At 42.2% G+C, this 16,765-nt stretch overlaps 1 protein-coding gene across 7 annotated transcripts in view; it reads right to left on the reverse strand.

The window, feature by feature from the left end:
- camta1a (calmodulin binding transcription activator 1a) overlaps positions 1 to 16,765 on the reverse strand; it is a 589,880-nt gene that overhangs the window by 425,648 nt on the left and 147,467 nt on the right. The gene's annotated exons all lie outside the window — the stretch shown is intronic.

Genomic DNA, 16,765 nt, shown 5'->3' on the forward strand with positions numbered 1-16,765 from the left:
TATTCTCTCTATCAGTATTGCTCTCTCACTCTCTTGGTCTCTCCCTCTCTCACTCCCTTACTCTCTTACTTAGTCTCTCTCTCTCTCTCTCTCTCTCTCCCCCCCTTTTGCTCTTTCTCTTGGTCTCGCTTTCTTTCATCCTCTTTGTCTCTGTGTCACTTTCTCTGTTCCATTCTAAGCAAATTCTCACTCTTTTGTGCCCCCCCCCCCCCCCCCCCCCCCCCCCCCCCCCCCACCGCCACTCACTCCCTCTTTCAGAAATGGTGTGCTGCTGTTCTCCTCTTCTCTTTGCTGCTCGACAGGTTTCCCACTCTAACCTTTCTGTGGCTTTTGTGGCTAGGGCTCCTTCCTGTAGGCAGTCTGTGGGGAGAGAGGGAGGCCATTGCCCCCCACCTCCTCCGTACCAGCCCAGGAAGCCCCTTGTCCCACAGTGCCTGCAGGACAGAACCCTCCTCACATGCTTCTCTCTAACCTTTAACTTCCTCTACAAAGTGAAAAGAGCAATTGAGCAACAAGAGGTGCTGTGAAAAAAAAGAAAAGAAAAAAGCACATGTGATTGACGTAAGGTGGAAAAAGGAGAGAAAAAGAGCGATGGCAGTTAGAAGCACAGAGAGTCGTTGCTTAGTGCTCACAGACCCTCAAAAATCAATTCTGTCCTACCAACTCAATAACCTGCATGCATTCTAGCCAGTGGATAAAACATGAAAGGTATTATTTGCTGAGAAAGGATTGGTCCACTAACCAGAACTGCAATTGTCTGTGAATAAGCCACTGATAAAAGGCACTATTTACATGTCAGGATTATGTGTCATCCAGAATTCTCTCTGCGGAAAAAGGAAATCAACTGCGAAAACTGTCAGGGAGCTAAAATATATTTTAAGGGAACATGTTTTTGGAGGTGGAAGACATCTCACACTTTACTCTCCTTTAAATTGAATTCAAGACCTTCTATGGAAAGGAACTTTTATCGTCCGGGCAGTAAATCGTGGATTAGCGAAAAAAAAAAAACTTGCTTTAACCTTTTTTTTGTTGTGCTGAAACAACAGCACATCTCCTTTCCGGCGCGCTCTCTGCAGGTTATCTCAGCTGCCTGAGGCTACAGAGGAATGCGAGTATGTGAAAAGGGTAAGTTCTTCATTTACGAAGACCACTAAATGAGATTACCTAAAGGTTATTTGTTTTCAGTTAAAAAAAACTGCGAAGCAGTTATGTTTGGGTAGTTTTATTAAAATTTCTCTGAGAATAAAGTCACGTTTGTAAAGCGCAGTGGTATTAATAGCTGTGGTCAGATGTTCATCAGTTATTACTAAATTAGAAGGAGACATCAGGTTTGTAAGGTGTATTAAGCCAAATAAACCACTTAAACTGGTTAAACCTGTACACTGTCCTAAGTCTTAAAACGGGAATTCCACAGATTTCTGCAAAATTCAATCAGCCACTCATTGTGGTTTGATTTGAATGGCTCTGTTCTAGAGAAACTGAAAGAGTCAAAATTGTTCACAGATATAAAAGAATTCTGATCACAGATGAGTTTGAAGCCATTAAAAAGCTCCTTCTCAGAAGGCTGAGTAAAGCTCAACTTGAACCCTCTTACATAACATTGACATAACCTTGCTATAAACATGCCTTGGGAGATGTCTTATTTTTGATTTCAGCAGTTGACCAATTTATGTCGCAGCACGACTCATTCTGCTAAATAGCATTATTTGATTTTTATTTGCATGTTTGGCTAATAAAAAGTAAAAGCTTTGTGTGTTTATTTACCTTTCATAGTGTGAAAAAAGAGATGCTTATAAAATTGTCAAAAAATTGGCTGTGAATTTGTAATTTGGTTGTGAAGAAATCAGAATAGAAATCAGGCATAAACATTTATGATATTTATGGTATATCCCTAACATAGCTCTATTTTATCAGTATTAGTAACTGTCATAACAGAGGCCATACTGTTGGAATGTTGTTTGACGTTATGACAGCGTATGGCACGTGCTAATTTTCTCTACTTGTACTCTAGATACATGACATTAAACACCATGAAATCTGTAATAATCAATAAATGGTAATGATAACATGACATTGCCAAATTATAGGACATAGTTTGTCTTGATAGCATATGACATCAGCCATAGCACAATTATGCCATGGCTGTGTAGCACGGATAAAGTTAATGAAGGTTATTACATGAAGTGCTTATGAATACATTGCCTGATGCATAAGATATTGCTTTATGATAGTTTTAGAATTAAGTGATAAATCTCTGGACTAAACAAATTGCAAAATGCCATTTGAAGAACACTTTTTTAGGATTCTGTAAATGGCTTTATTTGCTATTTCCTATCACAATCACTGTAAAGTCAGGAAATGTGTGTACAATGTTCCATTTCAGTTCAAACAACTATGAATTAAGTTGTTTACATTTCAATGATTACATTACATAGAAATAAAAATAAATTGTAGTGGTCTGTTACTGTCTCGCGTTGCTGTAGGAGAGTGGGAGCCGTGGCCATGCAGAGTGGCCATGCAAGGAGGCTCTTAGGTGGCGCCACATTTGTGGTATGAGAGGCATTCTTTGTAAATATGTTGTTGTGGTTTAGTTAAAGAAACACTTCTTGAGTTATTCCACACTGGGATATGGGGTTCAGTGTGTGTGGGTTTACTGTCTATATATATATAACTATATATATATAGTTTTAAGTGAGTGAAGTAGAGGGCCATCAAGTATTAGCAGGGGAACAAATACTAATGCAGAAGCCTCAGCAGATGCCAATCAGGAGCTATAAGCCAGGGATCCTCAGAGAGATACACTGTGTTCAATGTGAATGCAAGGACTCCATCAGAAATGAACAACCACATACTCTAATGCAAAACTGAACCAATTCAAATAGCAGTGCACTGTACAGGGACTGCACCAATCCACAGTCTCCTGCATTCACTTATGAGTTCCTCCCTCTCTCTTGCATACACACAAACACATCCTCCATTTCTATCAGTTTCTCTTCAGCCGTACTTCCTCCCATCATAAATCTGTATACTCACAAACAACTGTCTGGCATTCTCCATCTGTCTTCCTCACCTGTGTGATGTGGAAAACACCTCTCTGCATCTCTGCTGCCAACTGCCCATCCCGCTATGCCAGCCTACTCTACAAACGGAGCCTAGCTCTCTCCTCCCTCAAAAACAAACAATCCTTCACACCACACCAATAGAGTCCTGTCATCTGTAGGATTCAATATAAGGATGGGCAGTATGGCAAAAATATTATCTTACTATATTATCAATACTTGCAGATATTTTCACAAAACACAATAGGGATCTCAATATTTCACTGTTCTGAAATTGACATGGGCAGAATTCACCAGCAAAACATTAGTGCCACATTTAAAAAAGGCTATACAAAAATGAAATTATTAGCTACTTTATAGTTATATAAATATATATAAATGGGGGACATTTAGTGCCCCCACTAAACTGTTCCTTGACTCACTTTAATTATGGAATATTAACATTTAATCACACTGAACAACTGAAAAATCAGCTTTGATCAACGATTAGCCCCTTTTAAAGCGTCAGATCTGGGCGATAGCCTAGTGAACATCGGTAACCTCTACACATCGCTCCTCACTGTGCCAATGAGCAGTGCATCATGCAAAAGGAACTTTTCTTGCTTGTGTCAATTGAAAACTTAATGAAAAACACTATGAGTCAGGACATTCACACAGACATTGCATATGTAAAAAGTATAGAGACAGTATAGAGGTTTCTCAGACATGCATTAGGTTAGTCCTATACTACACATACATTCTCTATAGACACTCTCCAGTGAAAGGGAAATGTAGTCCAGGACATTCAGGTTTAATTCATGTCTGTTTCCCAGAGCCAAAGAACCCATTTCCAATGGCAATTCACCTTTGGAACTACAATTTAGTCCAAAACTGAGCTAAATTCATGTCCAGGAAGCTGGCCCATGAAGCATAGGTTAGATTGAACAATATTAAGATTAAGAAACCCTTATTAGTCCCACAGCGGGGAAATTTCACCTCTGCATTTAACCCATCCGTGAAGTGAAACACCACATACACACTAGTGAGCACAAACACACACACACACACACACACACTAGGGGCAGTGAGCACACTTGCCCAGAGCGGTGGGCAGCCCTATCCACAGTGCCTGGGGAGCAGCTGAGGGTTAGGTGCCTTCCTCAAGGACACCTCAGTCATGTACTGTCGGCTCTGGGGATTGAGCCCATGACTGCCCCCTAACAGTTATCCATACTGACATCTATACTAACAGATATCCATACTGACACTGCTAAAAAGCAAACTGTATCACTTGAAAAAGTAAATTACAGAAGAAAATGTTTTAATTTGTTAATAATTTATCAGATTTTATTCCACATAATTTAGGACCATTTCTCTTTGGTCAACTGACAGAAAATATTCACATAAGTTAAAAGGCAGCTGGTGTAGGAGTCTGGTGTGGAATCATTCTGGATATTTTCTTATGACAGCATTATTATATACTGTGCTCAGCCTCTCTGAGTTACATATATGTAGAAAAGTAAGACTATACATCTTTTCTCCTTACTGATAAGGTACCTGCTGCCTCCAGCTGCTGCGGCGTGCCCTCTGCATCTCCTTAACACAACTATTGCCAATTATATCCTCCCCCATGGCTCATACCGCAGACCTCTCTCCTGGACAGACCAGGCTGAGGGCAGCTGCACAAGGCCTAGTCGCATATTATTACTAAAATGATTAGATCACCCATAAAGGACACTTTATATGCTATTACATTTAAACAAGAGCTGCAGTGACAGAAAGGTACCTCTGTGAAAAACGGACACCATCCAGCTATAGAATCAATCGTTTCAAATGGGAGCAAATTGCTTGTTGATGATTCGCTCTGCACAATTTGCATCCATGGACCTTTGCCAGGGCCACTGCTCGTTTGTTGGCGTCGTGGGGTGAAGTGGAGCAGTGGCAGAGGCCTACGGAGAGTGGAGATCAATAGTGCACCCAATCACAGTCCAGCACAGACGGGTTGCGTCCTCCATGCCCCACCACATGCTGTTATCACAGAACAACAGGATCAGGGTCAGGCAGCAGCTTGGAGCGCAGGGGGGTCCTGCTGAGCCCCCCACATGTCCCCCCAACCAAATCACTGGCCGGATCACAGCTCGACTTGCACGGACTGCATCATTACGACCAGCCCCAGGGACACTGGCCACACGCTGGCCCTGCGCTGGCCCCATAACAACGCACCCACTGCCCTGCCACAGGGGACTCATCATTAACATTCAGCACAGAGAGAGACGCACAGACCAAAAAACAACAACAACCACCACCACTGAGACCTCAACTGACTACTAACATCTCCATCTAGAGCCCAGTCATCCCTTAGCATCTTAAATTCAAAGGAATAGCTAACATCCATAGATGCTAAAATGGCTAACGATGAACTGAAGCCGGTAGGCACCAATTAACAACATGTAATACTAATACTTAATACAAACTAGTAGCAATTTGCTTTCATTCACTGTTAGCAACATTAGCATTAGCTTAATGGGAACTGGTAGCCACCAACTGGCATGATGTCTGTGACAGCACTAGCATTATGTGGTTGAACCCTTTCTTTAATGTATGCTAGGATATATGCAAGGAGTCTGATTATGGAAATACAGTCATGTGCAAAAGTTTGAACACCCCTAATCAAATGTTGTGTTTTGTTGATGTTTAAAAGTGATAATAAGTTAACACATCCTCTACAGAGAACAAACTTAAGCGTTTTCTGCTATTTTCATTGCCCAAGTGAGTGACTGAGTTTAATATATTGCAATATATATATAAAATGAGCCAAAATTTTGCCGCAAGCCTTTTTGTTCTGCATAAATATCTCAGTATTTTTCTATTTTTATTTTATCTAAATAATTTGAGCACAGCAGCTGACTGTGTGAAAATACAAAATACAAATAAAATACAAAGTAGCTTGGAATAATATCTTTTAGTATAAACGTAAAGGAAAAATAAAAAGCGTTTTTGCCTTCTCTTGTAAGATTACTATTTTTGGAGACTTATTTATTTAATTGGACTGTAATTTTGTATTAAAATGTGCAGAAATGTGTTCTCTCTAGAGAATATGACCACTTATTTTAACTTAGAAAATCAACAGAACATGCAATTTCAACCCCCCAAACCTTTGCAGAGGACTGTCACGAAAATGACACAATCCCAAAGCAAGCTCAGAGCACAGAGACACAGACAGTCTGTGGTCAACCAAAGCAGCAAGGAGAAAAGAACCTCTACCCAGCGCAAATCCAAAAATCCGTCTTTTCTGCCTACTGATTATATACCGACATTATCTGCTCCATCCTCCAACTCACACTATCTCACACTAACACATCCATTACAGGCTGATGGAGCTGATGAGATTATCATTGTTCGAGCTGAACTGAATCAGTTCCACTGGCCAAATATGGGCCTCACATGAACTGCCAAAGGGCAATCAAATGCTGGCAAATATCTCTTACCTGTTGAGAGGGGAAGACAGATGGATTTTTCAGCAGAGGCCAAGATCCCAGCAAAACATGGAATAAAGGAGAGAGCAGCAAGGTCAGTGAGGATTCTATCAAGTTTTGTGATATTCTAGTAAATTTCAAGTTCACAGTTGACCCTCCAAACAATTGAGAATGACACAAGCATTGGTGTTGGGCTAGAACACACAGAAACAGTGATGGCAAAGTATTACTACACAGCAAAGGATTGTTCTATGATTGGCATGAGATGTTATTATAAATATGTATGTATTTATTCGACACAAACAAAAAGTCATTTGAATTGACATAATGCAAAAAGTTCATTATTACAGGTATTTTTACATTATTACCATAAATGAATAAAATCAATACTTCAATATTTGCAATAAATTCTGGTCGAAGTAAACAAACAGAAAAACATCAAATGTGTGGATGTAGCACATTTTCCCAATGTTCAGCTAACCGACTTGTTTAGATTATGCGAATTCCAAGTATGGGGAATTGTTTTCACAAAAATACAATATTATGACATTTGAAGACATTTTCATAGACAATATGCATTATGACATTTCATTTTGGAGAAAGAATAAGGCATAAACATAACCATAAAGTGTTGTTGCTGTGTTTAGGTTGTATGTATGCAGTTTTGTTTTTGTTTTGGTTTTTACATATGAAGAAAGCTGTAGTCCATTTTGTCTAGTCACAGTTGTCTTTGTGGAGAGGTGTGAATTGTTTTAACAGCTGGAAGTTCTCACCCCTCCCCTTTCACACCCCCATTGTTCACTAGCAGCTCAACACAGAGTCCCAGCATTTCACAAACAGAGAACCAAGAGTGACCTAGTTAATCTCATAACAGAGTTAAGGGGAAAATATTTTTTATTAAAACCATCCGAGTGGGTCTGTAGAAAGAGGCTACTAACAATTGCTGCAAACTGGTCAGTCATCATATCTACTCTAAACTCAGAAAAGTGCATTGCGGCACACTGTGACATATTATATCATAAAGCAATAAAATATTATCATACTGCCCACCACTAATTCATCAAATCCTCAGGGCCTTATAGGTTTCAGAGTAGGCCTAATGATTTCTGTAAAATAAAAATAAATACTTTTTTGTTAAATATAATAAGTATAGCAGTTTCAGTAATTCTCCTTTTTTATTTTTAGGTTTAAGACTTAAACACAGGAAAAATGACCCAATCAGGATTTTTCTCTTGTACTATCTAGGCAGATAGCGTCAAGCTAGCTCTCCTATTGGTTTGGAAATGAACTGAAGTCCTGAAGCACTAGCTTGACCACTAACACTAACTAAGTAGTAAGTGAGGGTGAAATTTATCAGACTTTAATTTACACTGGGTGGGACCAAATTTACAAGAACAAAAGCTTTCTGGAAGTCTTAGATATGTCATTGACTGAAAAAGTCACTGACTGTAAGAACGAGTGGTTGTCTGACTAATGAGTTTCAATAAGAGGGAAAAGATCAGCAGCTGCATGCCCTGAATGAATAACTGTTTATTAGCTGCAATAATATGTGTTTATATGTCTGTTACAAGCTTCAACAAGCTTCAAATAAAACTTTAAATATCTTTTACTAGCTTTAAATATTCTTGCTAATATACTACTAAACCCCCATAGAGGCACTAGCAGAAATCAGCATTATCATAAAGGTGCTGGCCCAAATTAAAAGCCCTGCTCTAACAGACATGGTTCACCGCGAAATTCAAAACACCATTTTTTATCAGCTTATTATCAGGTTATGTTGTGATCACAGCATTTCAAATAGGCACTGATTACAATGTTAAAAAGGTCTCTTGTATACATGCTGTATAACTTTGGCTTTTGGCTTCTGCTGTCGCTCCAAAGCCGAACAGATGCACATTGAGCTGTATGCTGACACATTACAGACAGGAGGAGATGTGTTATCTGTTCCCTGAGATGCAGCCACGCACCCTTTAACATTCCGACAGCCTGAACACACGTTTCCTGCTACACCACCTAGAAGGTAACATGGGCAAATTTGTCACGCTGCCTTGCAAATGCATAAGACCGTCCAATAGCGATTATGACTAACAAGGGAGTGCGTGCATGTTGCCTCGCAGCGACTTGCGCCTTTACAAAGTGAAAGCCCCCTAGGAGAGAGGAAATAAGGGGCGGTGCCTGTAAACTGCATAATGCATTCACGGAGAGCCCCAGGGTCCGCTGTCACTCAACCCAGTGCGAAGCAATTATCATAACCTGCAAGGCAGGCCACCAAATTTCACCAAAGCTGCTCCCAAACCTCATTTCCATGCCAAGCCTGGCCTGTGCAGTAAATGCTGCATTCTGGCATCCATATCACCGACCCGTTTGATTTATTCATGTGGCTGTTACATTCCTGGGCATATGCAACAAGGGACCGTTAACAGGGGCCTGAAAAATCCACAAACCATCATCAGCTTCCCTGACACCTCTATCTCTCCCTGCATATGCAAACAGAACACACAGAGAGTCACACTCAATCACACCCTACTGTATATGCAAAAAGCAGGAGACGTCGCTGATGATGTCTGCACTTGTTATTATACTGCTTTGTTCTCTACTCCTCACTCTCAGATGATAAAAGAGCAACTTATTGCTTCTTCTCCAACTAATGCAAACAGTCATAATGAAACAAGTGAGGGCGTCCGGTCCTGCGCCTTTTCAGAGAAGGCAGTGGCCCCACTGAATTCCATGAATAAATGAATGAATTAAAACTCGATCTAATCACACTTTAGGATCCACAAGCCGCACTTGGCCAACTTTTGTCTGTTGTTCTATTCGTAAACAAATGCGCATAATCTCAGGCGCACATGGTGAAAGCTCAGTATGGAAACAGTGCCTTTACGCTTTTCGCATACTGCACTTGCCACAAATAGAGAACCATCAGTGACCGCAATTATTTCTTTCATCTGGCAAGCACACACTATTGTGACCACGGCTACGGTGGAATTGTAATTGATTAATTGATTTTCTTTATTGATCCCCGAAGGGTAGAGTGGATTTATATCCTCAGACGAGCGGTGCAACTGAAAAACTGTGGTTTCTAGTCACTAGACTGTGGGGAAGTTTTTCTCAACCATTCTCGGTTTAAATTTAATGAAAGGACAATTAAGAAAAAGGGAAAACATTAACCGTTTTCAAAAAACATCACCCCCACATAGTCGGCGAAGGGGGTTACGATTCAGATATGTCTTTTTAATGGGCGGACAGGCCATCATTAACCCCAGGAACACCCCATTAATCACCATCGCATCGCTTTAACTGCCATGTAGACTCAATCAGCGTGGCTTGCCCTGCTCCATAAACACTGGCGATACACAGAGACACGCGGCAAGGTGGAGGGCCAACCACAAACACTCACTCATATCATTCCAGGCTGCCTCTCTGACATGAGAGCCAGCTGTTTTACAATGAGGCTGGAGACTGCAACATGCTCTAATTGATATGACCTTTAATTGCCTCGTTCACTGCAAAAGGCAAGGGGAGAAAGAGACATCAAGCCTCTGTCCACTGTGGCTTGGCTACAGGAGCGGCGGGTAAACACAGGGCCTACACATTTGGGCCCCCTGGACATAATTAAACCTGCATAACAAACACTTACACTCTGCCCGCACCCACTGAAAGGAGCCATGCTCTGCAGAAAACACTCAGCAGCAGGATTGCTGTGCAGTCCATACAGTCAGTAGGAATCTTTTCACTTAGAAAACACCAGGCCGGAGCCGGTGGAAACCCTACTGTTCATCAAAACATCAGGAAATGTGTGCTGAAAAGTAATTTAAGTGAATTAATTTTACTGATATTCTCTAACCATATGTTGAGATTGATATCATTCACGTAAACAGAACACCTGATGGAAAAGAGCACAACATGCCACTTGTAAATGGAGAAGGAAAGAAGCTCTGAATCCCTCACTGCAAAGTAACTCTTGCCATCTCCTCAAATAACTGGCCTATGTTCATAAAAACATCAAGACCATTTTTTCAAATTTCTTAAGTGCAAGACCAAAACTGATCCCAGATTAGCTCCCTGCCTCTAAGTCTCACAAACACAGGCCTTGAGTTCAAGTCACAATAACAACATCTCAAACCGGAGCACGTCGGCTCTTCAGGAGAGAGCCACTCCGCCGCTTTGCTGTGGCTACAGGCTGCCTGCCACCAGTCGTCCACATGCAGGTGTGGGGTGTCTAGACTTGGAGCTTATTTGCTTTCACACTGCTTGCCATGCGCTGATTGCGGAGGTTTGCGCTGGGCTGAGCTGAGCTGCAGGGAGGGGATGTGTCCTGATTGAGTGCGTGCTTTATTACAGTGTGCGGGCAGGGTTAGTGCGGATTAGCACACCCGGCCCTCCACCTGCATACTGCTGAGCAGCCGGGGCCACTCTTATGCAGCCCAGCCCGCTGCTGAGTACAGCCACTCAGGCTGAGAGCCGTCAGTCTACAGCTGGGAGCTGGAGAACATTTAGGACAAAGAGGGTGGACAGATTTACAATCTAGTAAGACTGGAAATCACTTCATAGAATAGGCTTGCAATGAACTAACAAACTCACTGACTTACTAACTACCTAACTCACTAACAAGCTAATTAATTACTTGTTGATGACCCAATTTGTTAAATAACTTAATCCCTTACAAGCTAATTAACTTACTAACCAACTACCTCATTAATTTAGTAGAAAACTAACTTATTAACTAATTCACTCATATTCAATAGGCCAAATATTCTTCAGAAGAGTTAGCTGTTGACACTCAATTAGCATTTTAATGTGAATCACTGAAAGGGAGGAAACTGCCACAAAACCACTTCAGCAGATTCATGTATTCATGTACGTTAGCAGGCACGAATTGCATGGATATGACGTAAAAGGTCTAAAACCATGTAAAGCCTGTCCTACATACTATATGTATGTAAGTCACTCAAAACAGGCAAAAACCACCAGGTGTGCTATGGAAGAGTGATACTTTGCATAAATGCCACTGTGTGTCCTTGTGGAAGGGTTTAAATGGTGTTTATATCTCTCCATCATACACAAATCGAATTCCAGTTACCAAAGGCACACGCTGAAAGCCAAACGTTCATTAAGCTTCGAGGGAAGTCTATTAAGTTTATGAGCTAGCTTTCTGCTGGATGTGAGTTGTTGGCCACAACCCTGAATTAAAGCCATTTGGCTGGTCAAATCAGAGCAGCTCCATATGTCCTACCACTTGTGAGGCGTTTCTATTTCTCAACAGTGGATACAGGTATGGGTGAGTAACGAGGTTCCAACCCCCTTTTTACTCTGACATTGAGACTGGGTCTTAGTATCCAGTCCACTTCAGCTTTGCTCTTATGGCTCCCACTGGGCATATGTCTGAGCTCACAGCAGCAGGAACCGCCCCCGATTCGTTCCTCCTAGCCCACGTCCACAAAGGCCCATTAGGAAAGGTCAAGCTGCCTCACACTGCACATCATTATGGAGGTCCAGGTAAAGGGCTCATCATCTGGACACACCGGTTTGATTGGCGATGGCCTTGCCTTTCAAGATGGCATCCGTTTCAGAACACACTGTACTGTATGCCTTACAGCTCGGGGGAATCTCTTCACTGTCCCTGCTCACCAGCAGCCCAGATAAAAAGGGAGGGGCGAAGGGGCCTCAGTACAATGCAGATACAAACAGGTTTGCAAAGCCTTTTGCATAATGATGATGCCTGTCGGCCAAATGATTCATCTGAAAGCTGTCTTCTGTTCGGGGAACTTAAAATAGCGTCCTCTAATTGTAACACAATTGGCTTAGCTTGCACTGTGCAGCTGTGAGCCTGTCTGTCATTTAACTGATTACAGCACGTGTGCCAACCAATCAGGTGTCCCGTCATGCTGGCTGCGCCGCTACAGGATTCGGCGGGTGACGCGTTCTGATGTAGCCCCCAAAAGCCAGTGTTCATTCCTGAGAATGCACCATGCACCAGATCGGTCAATCAAAACTTAAGCCTATTTCTTTGTGCTGCTGTTGCAGAGGAAGTAATACTGACAGGGTTCAATTAAAAATGATTGTGAAATGGATCCTAATCCTTATTATGTACTTAATTTACTGTAATTGAAAATGGGCCCCTGCACTTCATCCTGCAGACAATTAAACGCGGCGGTAAAGGAACAAGCGCGGGAGTGGGGGAGCGAGATAGAGGGAAAGAACATTGAAGAAAGAGAGATGGAGAGGAAAGAAGAAAATTGGGACCTAGGATAACTCCATGAATCAAATGAGTCCACCCCCCCCCCCCCCCAACACCCACCCACCCAAACATGGGGCTAAAGAGCGCTCCGAGGAAGGGGGCCATGCTGAGTTTTCTTCTATAGTCACAGCTGCTGCTGCCATCATATCTATGATGGAAGCTTATTGACGCACATACCGGTGACCAGAGGGCGAAGGTCTTGATTACACTGAGGCTGATGGAACATGATTGAATTCCAAATTCTGCTAATGCAAGGCTATTTACCACATGAGTGAAAGTATGCCTTTGGGCTCGGATTTGAACACTCATTTAGACAGATGGGACGTCCTTTTACAGGGCGTCATAACTCAGGGTCGCTGTACTCTACTATGTAGAGAGGTCTTGCAGTCATGTTATGTCGCGTTTCAGGACCTTGCTTCCTCTTTGAATGCATTTTTGAGGTGACGTTTACATTTCTGGCCAAACAGATTTAAAGCTATTAGCCCTTAAATGTGTCTAACAGTGATTTACAGTCACAAATTCCTAACAAAAAAGTGCTATAAGGGAAAAGACTGAGTTACATCTTTGGCCACTGGCCTAGGTGCTCCCATGCTGATGGAAGACCTTGTAGTTCTTTATGAGAGGGCATTGCCATCCAGTGCTGGATGGAGATTCCTGTAAAACGTCTTTATAATTCAGCACTGAATTAACAGGTTAGTCAAAGTTGAAACTACAGCACATGCACCTTTATTTGCACAGTGGCCACTTCTGAATGCAAATTGTCCTTCAAACATACAGAATATACTGTACAAAGTACACTGCATGGGTTATTAATCGGAGAGACAGGAGACCGAATGAGAGAAAGTGGAAGAGGGAGCTAGAGAGAGAGAGGTTGATTTTCCAGGGTAGTCTTTCTAATTACTGAGCACAATGTGTGATAAAACCCTGCTCTGTCGTGTCCCAGGGCATCGTTCCATTCTATTACCTTCATCTGAGTTTTCCAAAGCTCATTACAATATGCAAAAACATTGCTCCTGGGTGTTGCCATCTGACACAAAGTCCAAACATCTTCGGGGCCCTTATTTGAAAACAATGGAGCGCGTGACCCCCTTATAAGGCGCCATTATTTATGAGGTCCACAACACAGCAACAACAAAGTGGCACAGTAATCATTAATTGATGATACACAGTTATTCTCCTCTCTTTTAACAGCCATTTAGGGGTCCTTACGGCCCACGGATGTTAGCAGTTCTTGCTCTGTGAAACGGTTCACATTAAAAGCCGTTTCTTGTAGATCACATGGTGCGTGGTGCTAAATTAATTGTCCTTGATTCAATAAGCATGGCAATTTATTTTTATTTTTCAGAATACAGTGATTGTGCTGTCCACTAGAAGCATGCACAAAAAAACAAAGTATCTACTTAAAGTGCCAGCTTTAATCAACCGGACAGGCAGTAATTGTTCTTTTGTGTACATTGTAAATCACATTTTATAGATTCCTTGACGTGCCTCTATCTAAAGATATTGATTAGCTTTCATCTGACTGTCCGCTTATTCAATTTAAGTGTCTGAATTAAAAGGTGAAGTGAAAGCTGTGGTGATTACAAGTGATGCATCAATTTCCTCTCAATACATGTAAAGAAACGCACAAACAAATGACGCAGCAATCGCAGACTCGGACGTAATGAATCACATTACCGCCGCGCTCCTGCCGGTTTAAAAGCTAATATGGCCGAAACACGAGTGGGGGGCATTATAGAGTCCCCAGGCAGCCAGGCTGAGGCGAACGATGAAAACAGAGGAAGCAAAGAGAGAAGGCCTAACAGCACTCTGGGTCTCAACACACAGCAGAGGAAAGACCTTCAAGGTCACTGACAGAGAACGAGAGAGAGAGTGAGAGACAGACTGAAAGCACAGGGGAAACTGTAAAGAGAGAGAGAGAGAGAGAGAGAGAGAGAGAGAGAGAGAGAGAGAGAGAGAGAGAGAGAGAGAGAGAGAGAGAGAGAAAAAAAAGAAAAAAGTAAGATAGAAGAAGAGAGAGAAGGAAGAGTGAGCGAGAGAGAGCAAGAGGGAAACTGTGAGAGAAACTTAGAAACAGAAGTTTTGAAAGATTTGAGAGACAGATGGAGAGGAGAGAGAAAGTTAGGAGAATGAGTGAGAGAGAGAAGAGAGGATGGGATACTGACAGAGAAGAACAAGAGAAAATAGGGGTCAGAGGAAACTGCAAAGAGATAGACAGTGAGAGAGAGAGAGAGAGAGAGAGAGAGAGTGGAGAGGATGAGTGAGAGAGAGAGAAGAGAGGATGGGATACAGAGCGAGAAAAATGAGAGATAAAATAGTGAGAGAGCACAGAGGAAACTGCAAAGGGAGAGAACAGAGAGAAAGACTGAAATAAGAGAGTGATAGAGAAAGAACTAACAGAAAAATGAAAGAGCGAGAAGGAGATAAAGAGAGAACAAGAAAAAAGTGAGAGAGCACAGAGGAAACTGCAACGAGAGAGAGAGAGATACAGAGAAGAAACAGAAAAATGAAAGAGAGAGAGGGAGACAAAGAAGGAAGAGTGAGTGAGGGAGAGCAAGAGTGAGTTGAGAGAGTTGAGACGTAGAGGGAGACTAAGAACGTGACAGAGAGAAAATGAGTGAGTAAGTGTGAAAGATAGGAGAGGATGTGTGTGAGAGAGAAAGAGGGGGTGAGATACAGAGAGAGAAGAACAAGAGAAAAGACGAAAAGGGGAGAGAAAACACCAAGAAAGAGTGAAAGAGACACTGTAAAGACAAAGAAGTTTAGAAAATGCTAATATATAAAATACTAAGAACAAGCTAAGAGAGAGAGAGACAGACAGAGACAGAGAGAGAGAGAGAGGGGAGAAAATGAGAGATAGCGGAAAAAGAGAGAGCGAGTGAAAAAAAGAGAGAAAGAGAACTAAGAGAGAGTGAGAGACAGTAGAGCGGGGAAGAAGGGAGCATGAGAGAGCCATGCTGTACAGAGAGGTTTGGAGAGGGAGGGTAACAGAGACAGAGAGAGAGAGAGAGAGAGAGAGAGAGAGAGAGGCCCAGACAGACAAAGCAGCCAAGGCAGAGGAGCGAAATTAAAAGTAAAAAGTATCATATAGGAGAAAGAGCCAAAGAAGAAACTCAAAAGTAAAGGACAAGAAAGTGCAGGGATGTTCAAAATGAAAGCAGAGGAAGTGAATGGAAGGTATCAGGGGAAAGTGGACTAGGGGAGCAGAGGAAAGATGAGGCTCTCTCACAGAGGATGAGTAGAAGAGGAGTTAAGATAACTGAACGGCGCGGATACGACTGAGTGAAGTGCATAGCGCAGACGGGCGTAATGGGAAAAGTACAATAAAAAAGGCTGTCATAAAAATGTCAAGCACTGCATTGTTTTAGAAATTGCCCTGTGTGGACATACATTCAGGCGTGAAGCTACAGCAAACCTATTATCTGCTTTTCTGTCACTTTGGATTTTCTCTTGCAAACCTGGGACCAGATTCAATTTCAACACCAGATATGCCTGCTTTCCAGACCATTTCTGCACTCACACTGAGTTCAGGAGAGTGGAAGTCATTGTGTGTGCATATATATATGTGTGTATGTGTGTGTGTGTGTGTGTGTGTGTGTGTAAAAACACTCTGCAGCAGATTTTCTGTGGATCTTTCAGGTGTTAAAAGCACAAGTGCAACTGTGCTCAATCTGGCCTGTAAATAGAAGCGCACAAAGTTTAAACACTAAGCAGCTGTCGCCAGACGTCATCCTTTTTATGAAACTTTTCACACGACTCCATCAACTCCATCTTCTGAGTGTATCAGACAGTATATGTGAAGATGGGTGTCGTGTGTGGTGAGAGACGGATCGGTATGGGTATGCTGCATCGCGTTTTAGCCAGAGAGCACAGGCCTGTCATTAAAAATCAATCATGATAGCAAAGAGGAAGGGAGAGGCAGCAACAGCCAACATCTGAGAGGCGCATTCTCATTACGGGCTGAGGAGCTGCAGACTCCTGCTTTGATCTCCTCATTTACCTGTGGCTGTCCG

Source organism: Pygocentrus nattereri, chromosome 9 (genome assembly GCF_015220715.1).
Source record: "Pygocentrus nattereri isolate fPygNat1 chromosome 9, fPygNat1.pri, whole genome shotgun sequence".
NCBI classification, from domain to species: domain Eukaryota; kingdom Metazoa; phylum Chordata; class Actinopteri; order Characiformes; family Serrasalmidae; genus Pygocentrus; species Pygocentrus nattereri.